Source organism: Pezoporus occidentalis, unplaced genomic scaffold (genome assembly GCF_034315485.1).
Source record: "Pezoporus occidentalis ecotype Australia unplaced genomic scaffold, CSIRO_AGI_Poc_V1 ctg126, whole genome shotgun sequence".
In the NCBI taxonomy this organism is placed as follows: Eukaryota; Metazoa; Chordata; class Aves; order Psittaciformes; family Psittacidae; genus Pezoporus; species Pezoporus occidentalis.
Genome location: NW_026913060.1, coordinates 393106 through 408530, shown reverse-complemented (window position 1 = coordinate 408530; position 15425 = coordinate 393106).

The following is a 15425-nucleotide window of genomic DNA, read 5'->3' as shown; positions in this document are numbered from 1 at the left end:
AAAGGTGGAAACAGGCCCTGCTCTTAGACAATCTGTTTAAGCAGGTGAAGAATAGCCATGAACAGGGGCAGAAAGAGGTTCCCACTTCACAGTGAGCAGTGATCCTTCAGAGAGAGGTAGGGAGTGAGGTTGGCAATGATTAACAGACAAGGGAAGGGCTGCAAAGGTAAGGCAGGAGCTGGGAGGACAGGGCTGAAGAGGGAACTGGCTGGAGCAGGAGATCCATTTACCCAGTACAGGACAGGGAGAGTCAAAATCAAATTCTCCAGGTGCTTGAAGAATGGCTTTTATGGCTGGAGCATGGGTTGGCTCAGAGTACAGCCTCCTGCACATGCACATGGGACAGTCCTCATGCTGGGCACCACTCCACCAGGAAAGCAATCCATGCTTATGGATTCCAGTTCTGTTTGTGTATTTACTACTAAATTGTTACTGTTGGGCTGTGAATCCTTGTTTGTCGGCATTTATTAACTTTGGCCAAGAAGCATCCCTCAATCTGGGAACAATGGGGAGCATTTAAATTTAATGACGACAATGAACATCCTATGGAGGTGATTACAACCAGAAGAGCCTCATTTTTTAGTCACTTGCAGAACGGTTTGGAGCAGTAGTAAGAGTGAAAGAGGCATCAGGTTATAGGAAAGGTGCACTTGGCAGGAAGAAGAAACTTCACCAAAAGCTGTGTGAGAATGAAGAAGTGGTAAACAGGGTTATTTTGTTGTGGAGAATCTGAGTTAGCTGTGAGGAAAGCCAAGTACAGAAAAGAAACCACAGGAGACTAACAAGAGATAAATAAGCAAAGGAAGACCTTGAATAGAGTCAGGAACTGCCAGGAAAGACACTGGTGGGGAAGTTCATTCTCATAGGAATGTTAAGCATTTGATGATGCTTGAAAGTAAAGAGTAATTCTCAGTTCTGAAACTTTGCTCCACAGATATTCATGAGTCCATTTCTTTGCAGTTATCAACAGAAAGGCAAAAAAACAAACTTATAATTTCAGTAACAAGGTGGAATTCTGCAAAAAACACACGTTTTAAGTACGGAGGAAACCTGAAGGCTTCTAATGGGACTGAGAGCCCTTAAAAGTGAACCTCAAGATAAGAAAAAAAAAACACAAAAAAAAAAAAACGGATAAGTTGAGGTCATCAGTACTTGTTAAGGGTCCTAAACTGGGAATTGCTGGAGACTGCTCAGACTCTAGAGGCATAAGGATACTTCTGTGCCCCACCAGCAGCACAACAAAGACCCCATAGAAGCTTCCACAAAACTAAGACACACTGATCCTTCCACTCTCACCTGCTTGGCTATGATGCAGACCTCTGAAAAGTCTTCTCGCAGCCCCCTCAGCAATGTTGACTCCAGGAGAAACACTCCTCGCATCAGATCTGGTGCTTTTCAGAGAAATTTTTACAATTCCAGCTATTTCAGTGTTTTAGTACAAGTTGTCTGAGGGGGTAAGATCATATCCAGAACAGTGATTCATGTGAGTTACAACCAACACATCCTTCATGTTGGCCAGAAAAAGCCGTGTGTTTTCTTCATTGACAACAGCTTGTCAGCACAACTGATGCCTTGCTTACCCACCATAGCATAAAGGCACAGAGCAAATAGGCCAGAAACTGAAACTGCTGAAGCCTGTATGTATGCATCTGGGATCTGATGTATGTCCTTCATTAATAGGCCCAGAGCATACTTCTCCAAGGAAGTCACAAAGCAGTGGTTGCTTTTCCCTATGAGCACCATCCAGCTCAACACTTACACACCTCCCAGAAGCAAACACTATCTTAGAAAGGCCAGCATAAAAGACAGTGAAAGTATAAAAATTACTGTTTCTGTGCTAAGAAGTAAAATCAAGTGCTTTGTTTCGTACAGCATTCAGTGATCTGATACTATGGCTGCACACAAATAAAGACTGGACTACTCTTGACTTTGTATTTTGACTCTGCATGCAAACAGAAGGACCTGCTGGCTATTTCTGTTTTTCCTGGAGGCTACAAACAGTGAGGAAATTCAAATGTGTGGAAGCACACCCAAGAACTGACGATCTCTTGAAGCAGAGATTGGCTACAAAACTGGAGGCTCAGTTTGGCCAAACCTCATCAATCAGACTTTGTTTTTGCCAAACCAAACCCTACACCAGAAATGGGTTTGGAGTCAGCTTCCATATTCTTGAAGCCACTGAAGTCCTGAGGTTATTCAAAGGTCTCTCTATCACCCATTTGCAATCTAAACCCTTTTTCTGGAACATATGTTCTGCAGATTGCCTTGATATGCCAACAAAGGGTGAGAGGCCAAGGTTGTCTTCATGTTTTTCAGTGTTCCGCAGCTCTGGACATGCCCCAGATACTTCAGGAATAGCCTTTCAAGTGGTGGTTTGGCCCTGATAGGCACAGGCAGTTCTGGGAGGAAGAGAGTCTCATGTTCATAGAAAATAAGATTAAGAAATAAAAATATTAAACAAATGGCTCTGAATCTGGAAAAATATGCTCAAGTTGGGGTGAAAATTCCAGTTGTTTTTAAATGAGCTAATTTGTTCTTTCCTGTACATCAAATGTGGGAAGAAAAGGGGAAAAAGAGAATAAAAACAAAACAAAAAAACTCACTTTCTAATCTGACAGCTGCTCCTTTGGAAAAATGATGTTTTTGTGCTTAAAGTGTGAGACTGGGACATAAGAGGGCTGGGCTCAGTTTACCAATGTGCCAAAAAATCCCTGCATGACCTTGGGCAAGTCACTTTGCTTTTCTTAGCTCTCTTGCAAATACTGGGGCTAAGATGACTTCCCTTCTCCTGCGCGTCTACTCTCATTGCAAGGTCTTTGAAACAGGCCTCACTCTTCCTATGTTTTTGTGCAATACCTAGCAGAAAATGTGGCTGCTCTTCTAGCCGCAGCTCAGGAGCAAGTCTGCTATCCAAGTCATGTTAACATCCGTTATAAATTCTGCAAAGTCCAGTTCTGGACTAGAGTTTTCAACTCACGTCAGTCTTAACATAAGAGAGGATTATATCATATAAACAAGGCTGTGTATGTCACTCTCCCTAAGAGGCTTTCTCTCTAGCTGCCTTGAGCTGTGTTGTTGGTTTAGGCTTTTGTCAGAATGCACTTGCTCACACCTGTGGGATGTTTAGTTTAAGAAAACCCACAGGTAGCCCCAGGCTATTTTTCATTCAGGATATACAAAATCACAGGGATGTGAAAAGGACTGTCTACCAAGCGCCATTGTGATTTCACAAGAGGGGCAGGTCAAGCCTTCACCTGGAATTCAAGATTTACAAGTTTTTTGTGTTGGTTTGTTGGGTTGGTTTTTTTTTTTTGAAAAACACTTGTGTGTAAACTGGGGAGACCACACACATGTGGCAGCTTCTCACTGCCCATGATCTGACATGCCACTTAACCCTTGTGGCTTGCAACCAGCACTAACCACACTGCTCACGGAGAGCACTGGATCTCTCTTTGCTCATGCCTGGGGAAAAAAAATCCCCAGGGAATTCCCCAGTTGATGAGATCTTGCCCATCAAAATTCAAGTGAAGGACTGGAGTACTGGGCTCAGGAATGGGCAGACTTCAGGTGCGAAAAAGAAGGTCCATCTCCACTGAACCAGAAGCCCTGTGTTTTCCAGGGCTGCCTTCCAAACCAAGCACAGCCTGAAGCAAGAAGCAGAAAGGACTACAGATGAAAGTCATCCAAGCTTCGCAGGCACTGGTGGTTTTGACAATTCAGGCACAAGGAACTCCAGACGAGGCAGGGTTGCTTCAGTCATCACAGCCATTCCTTACCAAACACAGACAATCAAGGGAGGAATTTTATTTTAGGAGTATCCTCTGACCATGCAGTGTGGACAGACATTTCCTAGTGACCTCTAACAAACTGCAAGACCTCAAATTAAAGGTCAAAAGACATAGCGCACCACGTCACCAGCAGAAACAGGGAATGATGGTGAAGATCACCAGCAATTACTGCAACTGCAGAGAGCTTGACATGTCATTATTGTAAAAAGCAGATGGGCCTGCATCTGGTTCTCTTAGCTGTGCTGAGATTTGCCTATTGTTGATGCTGACATTATTGGGATCCTCTTTTCCGAAGTCCATTTTGGTGTATCTTCAGATGGAAGTTGGAATAACCATGAAGAGACTTCTCAGAATCTTCTCCGTGAAAGGTCTTTTAGGACTGCTGGTCCAGAAACTACTGTTGTTTCCAAAGCTGCTACACTCTCCAAAGGAAGACATATAATAGTTTGGACCTGGTGGTCAGCAGTGTTCACAGCTAGGATTTACACAATCCTTGGAAGCAAGAGCCTCATGATTGTGAATATAGAAGGACCTTTCACTGATGCTGCTGGTGACAGCCATGCTGGATCTAGCCACAGGTGTAAAAGACTATTAACAAAATTAAACAGCTGTAGGACTTAGTCTGCTTTGTGTCAGATCAAGGAGAAGCACAAATATCTGCCCCAGTCTCTTGACAGAAGTTAGCTGGTCAACATCTGCAACACAAGATACCTCTCATGCCTTCGAGATTCTTGAAGGTCCCATACACAGCTAACAGATAATAAAGAACAGATTCTCCTTCTCCTCCAGCCTTTCCTCCTCTGCGTCTACACAGTGAAGCAAGATTTGCCAAGAGAGGCAATGTCATTATTGAAACCACCTGACACAGGTGGAAAAAAAATCCACCCTATTTTCAGGCCTGCCAGCCCTTTGTCAGAGTCTTCAGCAATATGCACCAGCTTAAGCCTCTTGGAGATGCAAATCTGATAACACAGTGAGTGCACTGAGCTCTGTGGAGGTGCAAGAATCACACACTGATGTCAGCCAGGGTGTCTGGTACTGGAATATGATCCCTTTTTCCTCCCTGCCTGGTTTTACACTGGGTGGCTAAATTAACAATATCTCAGGGCTGTTACCATGAGATCACTTAGCATTTAATCTTTTATTTGGAAAGCTGTTCCTTCCCACAGAAGTAAACACCCGCCTTATCAGGCATGCCATGGCAAAGGATGTTGTCCAGCTCCCCACCTGCTGTCCTTTCTCTCATTAGTGGCTTCCCTCCCTTTTGCAGCCATTCCCACCCACCATCTGCCAGAACATGCTGCAAGTCCATATCCTTGCCAGTGATACTCATGGACATGGCGTGGTCTCACCAGCCCAGCCTTTAACAGGGAACAGCCTGTTCCCTTCAGGGATGGGAATGTGCCCAGCAGACAAGTGGTGTGGCTGAGCCCCCATCCTTTCCATGGCAGTGTCTGGGCACTCTCTGGAGCCCCTTGAATCTCTGAAGGGCCATTAACGAAAGCATAGGTATTGCTACTGGTGACAAAGAAAAAAAAGGCAAGGAAAGAGAGAGCCTCTAGGGCAGGGATTGCCTTTCTTTTTCACAGGCAGAGGGCACTGAACATATTCCTTTGCACTGGTAAATCCTTTTTCACCTTCCTCCATTAATTCTCTGAGGACATCCTCAAAGGAACCTGGTGAGGGGAATGCATGTCTTTATTATAATTCCTCTTCCCTGCTGATGAAAATCTAGAGCCTGTTGCTGTATTTAATATGGTGGTTTCATTAGAGAGGGTCCAGATCCACAGGTTGTGAAAGCCACAAAAACCCCATTGAAATGGCTTCCTGTTTAGCTTCAGCAAATGCACAGAATGTGTTATGATGCTGAGTTTTCTTCCCTACGGCTGCTGCAGGGTATACAGCAGGAAGATTATCTGCTAGGAAAAACTCCTTTCTGACTCTGAGGTCCGTAAATGTACTATCTGAGGATCTGCCACGAGAAATGCAGAACAAAGAGCCTCAGCAGTGCCTGCACTGAAAAATGCAACAGGTATTCTTCATGCTCAACAAAGGCAGCATGTGTTATTAGACTTAATAATGACCGTAAAATCCTGTGCACAACCTCAAAGCACTTTGCACAATAGATCTCATTCTTGTCTCACAAAGAGTCTACCACAACATTAAGTGTAGTGCTTAATTCGTATTTCATTATAGTCAGTGCTCCAGCTATAAAGCAGTCCCTCTCTCCCACTACTTGACAGTGTCCCATCCCTCTGACCAGGTAATACGGACACAATTAAATGTCTTCCTCCAAAGTCTGCCAAAGCACTCCAACCTTTTACTAATAGAATTCCATATTACATTCCCGACATTTGCACCCGTTGTCAAGACGGGTGTCCAGTTGTCTGCAGACAGATTCAGGCTGAGGCAGTGAATCCCTACAAAGGGTTGCAGACTCCCTGCCATCATGCTTGGCTCTCAAGGTCTTCAGGAGCAGTAAAACTGATTTTTTTTCCTCAGCCTCATTTCTCCACATAAGCCTCAAATTCCCATGCATCACTGTGGATTCAGCCTCTCCCTTCTCATTTTCATTCTCTTTTCTAAAGCCCTCCTCAGATCATTGAGCTTTACCTTACTCTCCTGTTATCTGCTGGGAAACATACAAATCCCTTCTTCACCCCAACACAGAGGGAAAAAAATTGCTCATCTGAGCAGTGGAGAACAGTCCCTGGCTCATTAAAAACCTCCATGGGACCTTCTGATGTAGATGGTGCCACTGCCATTCCTGTCCCATATGACAAAGAGAACAATATCAGATGTGGCCTACAGCATGTTATGTGCTCAGTGCTGCTGTCTATGGGCCAGCAAAGACAGTAGCAGATCTCAGTAGGACAGAAGTCAGCATGTGGTAGCAACACACAGACCCCAAGAAGGAGCAGCATAAAGTTTCAGCTCATTCTTCCCCAGCATGTTCCCTGTTGGGACTGCTTGGGTGAACTATTATCCACCCTATTGTATCCCATGTTCATAACATGTTCCTGCTTCCTAGAAATATTAGTCACCTTTTTTTTTTGTTTTGTACCCTTACCTACCATTCTCTGTAATAAATAGAAAAGGATGCAAACCTTACATGGTTTTTCCATCCTTGATAAGATCAGTGCTGCATATCATGGACATTTTCTGCAGGTCACTTTTTATTTAAATGATACATATCAGCTCAAGAACATAGGTAGCTGCAATTGTCCTTTAAGGTAAATGCTCTTTTAGAAAATTCAGCCTATACCCTTCATCCCCTCCACTCAGCCCCCAAAGAATTAAGTTCTCTGGCAAATTCCTAGGGAGCAATTGTCCAAAATTCAGCAGCATTTAAAAGATTATCTGATTTGTAAATGCTGCAAATAAAACCAAACCAAACCAAAACAAAACAAGCAAATAAAAAAAAAAAAACAAAACAAAACAAACAAACCATGGCATTTCATTTAATTGTTCTCATAGCAAAAATATCAGTGTATTTCACAAGAGGTTACTGTTCCAGAAGAAATATCAAGAATCATTGAATACATTAGGCTAGATAGGTTACAACATGACACAGATGTTCCTGCTATTTACAAGGGCTCTGTTAAATAAAATACACATCAGAAAGCAAACAGCAGTACTAAGTCTGTCTGATTTTTCCATGTTTTGAGAGATTATGTCTCACTGTGTAATTTAGCAACTTTCACTGTAAGCACTCATTGTCTTTCTATAACACAGAGAAAGTCTCTCTCAGGTAGCCAGTACCACACTGCCAGAGCTAGCAATGCCAAAGCAAACAGCAATAAACTTTTCCCAAGAACACTTTCATGTCTTATGAGCACTAACAATGAGTCTTGGAAAAAGGACATTCAGGGAAAAACAAATGAAACACTGTGATCAGAAAAGCCCAGACCTCTTATGGGTGAAATTGCTTCATTTACATTTAAGAATTGGCTGCTACTTGTTATGATACTAAGACTTCTATGCCATTGTGGTCACCCAGAAATAAGAAGCTGAACAGTATGCAATGAAAGGATTTACAGCCCTACACCTTTAGTTTTATACTAGCTCTTTGGCTATTTTTTCTTTTGCAAGGTGATTATGGGTATTTATTGCTTGTAAAGATGAAGGCCTGGTTCTCAGAAGCCAAGATCAGTAATGGGAATGATAAAACAGTATGTTGTCTTCACAACCTCTCTGGTGTCTTCTATGCTCCTCCCTAATCCATACCAGTGTACCCCAGTTGTGTGGGAGAACCTCAAAGATAACCAGAGTACCCACCACTACTTCTGTGACACTTCAGTCACCACCAGCACCACCAACTCAGAACACTTCTGCAGTGCTGACCTGCACAGCCAGTGATCCCCACATCACATTCCTGCCTCCTGCAGGCACTGATGTTGTCTTTTATTTTGTTCTTCAGTCTCTATGGATCCCAAACACTCAAGGCTTCATTGCACCAATATTGGTATTCAGTCTGGCAACCCGGCCCTGAATTGAACAGTGCTGGTTAGGAACATCTGCAGGCAGAAGGCTATACACTACAAATTTCACACATACACAAAAAAGCCTACTGTTTGAAAAAGAGCCTAGATTACAAAGATGCAATTCTCTAACCTTTAGTTAAGCAGACAAATACAGTCACCACTCCCCTTCTCCTGATTCCTTCTTCAGAATTTAAAAGCAACAAAGTATTTTTTTAACACAAGTGAACAGATCCCTGAAGGGTAGTCACAGTGTGGACTATATCTAAACCAATAATTAATCTACTGAAAAAATCTGTTTCCAAAAATCCCAGGCTGCCCCATTTCAATTGGTGAGCAGAGTTGTGTCAATGGATTTATGATGTGCGTTGGTCCCAAGGCTCAAGTGGCAACTTTTGTATTTTTATGTATTGTTTAATAAGCTGCTCACTTCCCTTCTCTAACCCAAACTTTATTAAAATCAGGAAGATGCATTCGAGTGTTTTTCCAGAGAAGACAGGCTATTTAGACTTGATACTGAAAAGTGATTCCCTGTGGTAAGGAAATGAAGACCTGCAAAGTGCTTAGAGAGACATATTTAATGCCTTAAACTCTTATATTGAGTTAACAACTACCATGGTCTTGACTTTAAGGAAATAAATTGATTCTCAGGCTCCCTTATTTCAATAACCCCCCAATAGAAACTCAGCTGCAGCTTTTTTCTCTCCAGCAGATGATACAGGGAGGATTGTTTGTTTTAATTATTTTATTTACTTTAATAAGATAGGGTAAGGGCTACAAGGTACCAAGGTGCTCTACTGGGCCATGTGTAGAAGTGCATCTACCTCCATCCTCATGAGAGCACATAGATGTGCACTGTACCATGAAGAGGAAGCAAAAGGCTGTAAGGAAGTTATTGCTCCCATAAGGAGAGCAGTTGTGATGCTCAGAGAAGAAGAGGTAACAGAGCAACAGGCAGTCCCAGTGTCACAAGGTAATAGGAGTGGGAGAGGATAGGGGTGGGTATGAGTCTTGGGAGCAGGACAGGTATTGGGAAATTCCTTTTCATTCTCCATGTTTGGTCCTTTCTTGGATGATCCTGGGCATGGAGCACGACAAGTAGATCCCAGCCTTGCAGAGATGTGTCCATCATAGGTGATGTCCATGAGCATCTTCCTTACCCATGTTCCTTACAGAACAAGATGGCATCAACTGTTCTTGTTCTGCCAAGCTTATGCCATCATTGATGGTGTCAGCTGCTTGGAAGCAAGATGGGGAGACACGGTGGTTGCTTTGTTCCTGGGCTCAGCAAAGCACAGGAAATGTGTGAGCATGCCCTCCATCAGCTACAGACACTTTTTGCCCCAGCAGACCTAGTCAGTCATTTGGCTTCCAGATGCAGAAGGAGGCAGTCCTTCAGAGCGCATTTTCACAGCCTCCAAGCAGATGTGCACATGCTGATGCCTCCAAAGCTTATTCAGCTCTCCCTGCCAGGGCTCCCCACAGAAAGCTGAGCCCCTGTCTGAATGTTGCAGAGTCAGAGAAAAAAGTGCAATTCTCTGGGAGAAGGCTCCAAGAATGCAAGGAGAGTGGATGGCACACTGGGTTTTACTGCATGCCTTGCCCAAGCTCCTGGATAGTATCTTGCACTAGACATGTAGTGGAGCTTTGAAGGCTGGACTGCTGCCAGAGCTACTCTTTTAGCAGCTCTGGCAAAGGAGGTCCCTAACCTATAGGCTCCTTCCCTGACCATGTTTACTCATGCATCAGTGACAAGGAAGAGGAGTGAAACAGATAGCAAGTTTAGGACTGTCCCTCAAGGCTGACTGAAAGTCTAGAAAACAAGACAGTTGAAAACACTGACTTCTCTTCGTTTAGAGAAGAGCTGTGAGTTGTCATAAAAGTTGCTGCAAAGAGGAAGTAAACAGACTTTTCTGCGGTTCCCTAGAAGCATAATTAACTGAGGTTAGACATTAAGAAAAAAATATCTTATTACCAGCAACTCTGGGAAGGTGTGATTAAGGAAGAAGGTGAAAATTAGAGTGATATGTGTCAGGAGCAGGTTAGGGAGAGGAAAGTTGGCCATGAGTGAGCAAGATGCACTGTATGGCTTCTTTAGGTCCTGTCAGCCCTGTTTCCAATTTTACTCTCAGAGTGTGAAGATAATAGCTGTGCCTGGAACTGGAACAGGAGGAAAGCCTTTGGTTTTTTTGTATCAAACTCCTTCCTGCTTCGGACCATTTATGGACCTGTTCAGAAGAACCTAAGTAAATTATGCAAAGCACAACCGCAAAGACTATGCTTAATACAGATGAGGATATTTTGAGAAATAATGTGTATATTATGGAGGTAAAAACAGTCACCTTTTCCTGAGTTAGATATGGGGAGAGACTCTGACCCTTCATTTCTGACTGCAACATGTGTGAGCTTTTTCTTATTGCTAGTACAATCCAGCCTTCTAGAAAAGCCAGAGCCAGAGATTAGACATGGGAGACTTGCTCTAACTTGTTCTATTTACCATGCTCATTTTGAGAAAACACTGAGATATCCAAACAGAATATATCAAGGACAACATTGGCAATAGCTTTAGAGGTATACTCACAGATATTAATCTAGAAAGTACATGGAGTGTTCGTAAATAAATAACAATAGGCTTCATACTCAGTGTAGATAGAGATTTTGTACTGGTAGTGTAAACATAAGTAAATGGGCATAAACTGAAGTCAACAAGGGTTTAGATTGACTGAATGATTGTGAATTTTTAAATCAGAAGGGCACCTATAGGCTGTCATCTGAACTCTTGTGTATAAAAGCCAAAGAATTCAAATGAAGCTTTTAGCATCCAGCTAGTAAATTCTATTAAAAATAAGGCAAAGAATTTAACAAGACGTAAAGATTTCAAAACAAGACAAAAAGATTGGGGAATTCCAATACAAGCCCAGGGAATTTGTTATAATGATTAATCACCTTCCATTGTTTAAAAAAATACTAATCTGAAATACATTTCCAGATGAAATTTTTGTCAAATTTACATCCAACTGCTAGATCTCATCATGCTTCTTCTGCTAAACCAGGACAATTGTAAGGCAATTGTGGCCAAGAAAGCACTTGATATCTTAATGGGCTTTGCTGTAAAGAAAACAAAAAATGGTAATGTTAAAAGGAAAACTAATACATCCAAGCCACTTGCTGTACTCCCTGTAGCTGCAAGCCACCCCTGGAACTTGACCAGCTGGGTGAAATACCATGTTTGGCCAAGTGGTAATTGCCCCAGAATGATTTATAAATGAGAATTGTTTCATTAATACTGCACATGATGAGCTTCAAGCAGGTTCCCAGTGGTTTGCATTTACGCTGGTCTGGTCTATGGTTCCTCATGTCCCATAGGGGCTTTTGAGGGAAACATCACCATGGTATTTTACAGCTTTAGATATGCTGTTTCCCGGTGAGTTCCTCCCTAGCACAGCCTAACTACTATTTTCCACTGCCTCATTTCTGGCTCGGTCTGAGAAGATGCTGGTTATCATCTCCAGCTCTGCAGGGCAGCAAGCAGTGGAGAATGACCTGAGGACAGAGGGTTCCAGAGATTTTCCCAGAGGGAGGACATGTAGCAACCACCAAAAGCAGAGTGGGGACATCCCAAGGTGTGAGAATTCTGATAAATTGGACTCTATACTAATTTAACCTCATTTCCTCTTCAGTGTTTTGCTTTGACTAAAATATGACTGTAAGGCTGCCTGGGACTGGCTATCTAGCATCAGTATGAAAGAGGCAGATATAACTTCAGTTTGCTCACATTACCATAGTAGACCTCTCTTATGCTACACCCCTTTAGCAGATGAGAAGAGGGATGTTGACGTATGCATGTCTGTGCTGAGGATGACACGGGCTTGAAGCTTGTAGTGGGATTTAACAAAAGGAGAAAATGACCCGTGAGCTGCAGCAATATTATTATCATGCCTGTTTTCTGGGTTGACCCTGTCATCTCTTAGACAAAACTCCACTGAAAGCATGTGTTGATGAAAAATAGGCAAGAAATGGCAGTTGGATGTAGAATACAGTGATGTATAGTATAGCAACTATAATCAACATAACAATAGTATACATGATAGGAGTTCTTGTAACATTGACTATTTGAACAAAACCAAGTCTATATATCATCTAGCCAAAGACAATGGAGTCCAGAAAGGGCAAGTGATAGGCAGTAATTCTACAGCATGACCTACTTGGGACATCTCAGTGTTTTCCATTGCGCAGGCTTTGCTTTTAGAATTGAGGAAGCATTTTCGCAGCACTGAAAACACCCAATCCCTGCCTGTGTTCAGAGGTGTGCCTGTTCTGAACTCCAACACAACACTGTCATTGGCTGCCTGCCACAGCTTCCCTGAAGGGAGTTGTCCAGCCATCCATTTTCTCAAAGAATCAGCTGTTTCACTGAGATGGATCATTTCTTTCTCTCATCAGGAGTCAAAGGAAGTAGGAATGAAGCAAGAAGGCTAGGAGGAAAGACTTAAGGTTATTGGCTAATCAGTATTTAGGGAGGATTGTACAAGCAACTCAGGAGATTATGTTAATATTTTCATTTAGAAAGACACACGCTGGAAAAGGGGTGAGTTTTTCTTTTAGATCACATGGAAAATTCATCTTTTCTAGGTGTCCCAAAGAATACGAGACTAGCAGAGCTGATCTATCCCTCTCCAGAGTTTGGCATATATCTGAATACACAGCTTTGGACTGTGCCAATCCCTGCCAGTGACACCTGACTTAGACCAGGCTTAGCTCGATCTATACCTCACAAAGCATAGTTCTCTGCAAAGGCTATGAGCACTCACTCTGACTTGTAAATGGAATCAATTTGTTCTAACATCAAGAAGAAAGAATAACTGGGGGGTTGTGCCTGCCTGTATCCTCTTCGTGTCATTTTAACAGAGTCATTTTTAAGAGCATAAACACTCTCTCAAAATTAGTACAAATGTTTCCTTCATCGGCTTTCTCTGACACTAATGGGTATAACATATTTCCATGGTGCATATCCAGCATTCTCATTGCATGGCTCTCCTGTCACTAACAGCAGCTGATGTGTTCAAATGAACAATTGGCAATAAATAAAAATGACAAGAGCGAATTACAAAAGCAGGAGCTATAGCCTGGGGAATACTCACAAGCCAGAGCGGCATTACAGTCCTTTCCCCTTTAGGTCACTAGTATCCACTAACACCCAGTTTGTCAAGCTAGGCTGACTCTTTCTTGTCCTTGGGCCTGGAGGACTCCTATAGAAATTCAGGGCTTGTAGCCAGCAGGAGATCCCCCTCCCCTTTCCGTGGGCTGGTGTTTATTTCTTTCCTACAAGTCTACTCCCCACTCAACATACTTTTTTCCTCAGCTTTCTCATCTGACCTAATTTATAAAAAATTGAATGATATTCAGAGCAATTGGCTCTTGATCTAACCTGCATGAGCAACTTCGCAGTGCAGTGTAGGCTATGCATATATAAATGGTAATATTTGTAATTTATGGTGTTTGGCTTTACACATTAATAAAGCTGTAGCATCTTGCAATACCCTAGTCAGCATATTCATCAGGAGAACTTTCCATTCAGTCCTACCGAGCTCCATGCAAAAGCTATCCAAAACAGAGTTGAATTGAATGTTGTCATAACAGGAGCTTTTATTCTTGATGGTTGTTTTGAGTACTGAGGTATGTAGAAGATCAGAGCAGATGTTCTTGTGAATGAGTTTGGACTCAGCTTCTAAAAAAGATTTTGCTACTTTTAGCCTGAACTCAAGAACCAAGGTGTTCACATCCATCCCTTCACTGCGGCTAACAGTTCCCAGATAAGCAAATACTTTGTGTCATCCCAAAATATTTTGCTTTCCCCTGCATGTCCCATGACCTTCTTTCACTCTAAAGGTCTTTGGGGAAGGAACCTCTCTGTTGAGTCAGGCTGTCTGCACTTCCAGCTTTTTTTGTATATATAATATAGGAGATAACATCAATAATTGTCATACCAGGGATAAACTGAGCACTCCATGCTCAGTTCTACAACGCCATCTCTTAACTTCCTTCAGGTTCACTAGAGTAAGTCTCCCTGTTCATAATGCATACACAAACAGGGGAACAGGCATCTGAAGCATTAAGATTATTAAACTTAGTAAAGAACAAATATAACCCTTGTATCCTTCCTCTTTTAGGGAAGGCCATCTCTTGTAGTAGTTCATAAGGTTGGGAGCATATGCACAGATTTGTTTTGCCTTCCTGAGGGAAAAAACCAAACAAAAATCCACCAAAAACCCACACCAAACAAGACTTTGTGCAGCTCTCAGAGGCTTCAGTGTGTGATCTGCCACTGACAACAGGAGTAGTGGTTGTAGACAATGAGAATAAGCGACTAAGATCCAGACTCACACAGGTGCATGAGTACCCTTATTTACATGCTCATGTCAACTAATATTAATTGCCTAATGCTAGCCAGGATAGAAACACTTTGATGAAACTTGATATCTGAAGGCAGGGTGTTAAATTAGTGCTTGCCATTGTAGAGAAAAAAAAACCAAACAACCAAAACCAAAACCCAAAAATCAAGAACCAGCCCAACCAGCCTTAATGTTTTCAATAAGAAGCTCATTGCAATATTCTGCATATATTTTGTAAATGCAATTACTTATCAAGATCTCAGTGGAGATTAGTTTTTCATTCCTATTTCTGTATAAATCGACTGTTACATTCTATTAAAGTAGTACTGTAGTCATTTTAACTTGTCAAAATTTGGCATAGCATTACAGTGACATCAAGCAAGATTTTTCTAAGACTAATGTATCTTAGTATGCCTTCAGCACCCAGGATTTGTGATTTTTAATTACACCATATGCAGCCAAGTCTTCCAAAAGAAGTGTTAAAATGTACTAATTAATAGGGAGGTGGAGGGAGAAAGATAAACAACTAGTCAGAAGAAAATACCTTTATGCATCAATACATTCCAGGGCAAATTAACTCCTGCTAAGTTTAGTAAGTATTTAGAGAAGGTTCTTTCACCTCTGGGAGATGTCATTGAGGCCTAAATGGAAACTGTCGAGGGATGAAGTCAAGAAACATCCTAACAGGCTGGACTATGCTTCATGTCTTGGTGTTCTGCCTGGCTTGAACAACTCTTCTTTGACTCCTTTCTGGGAAAGGGCTA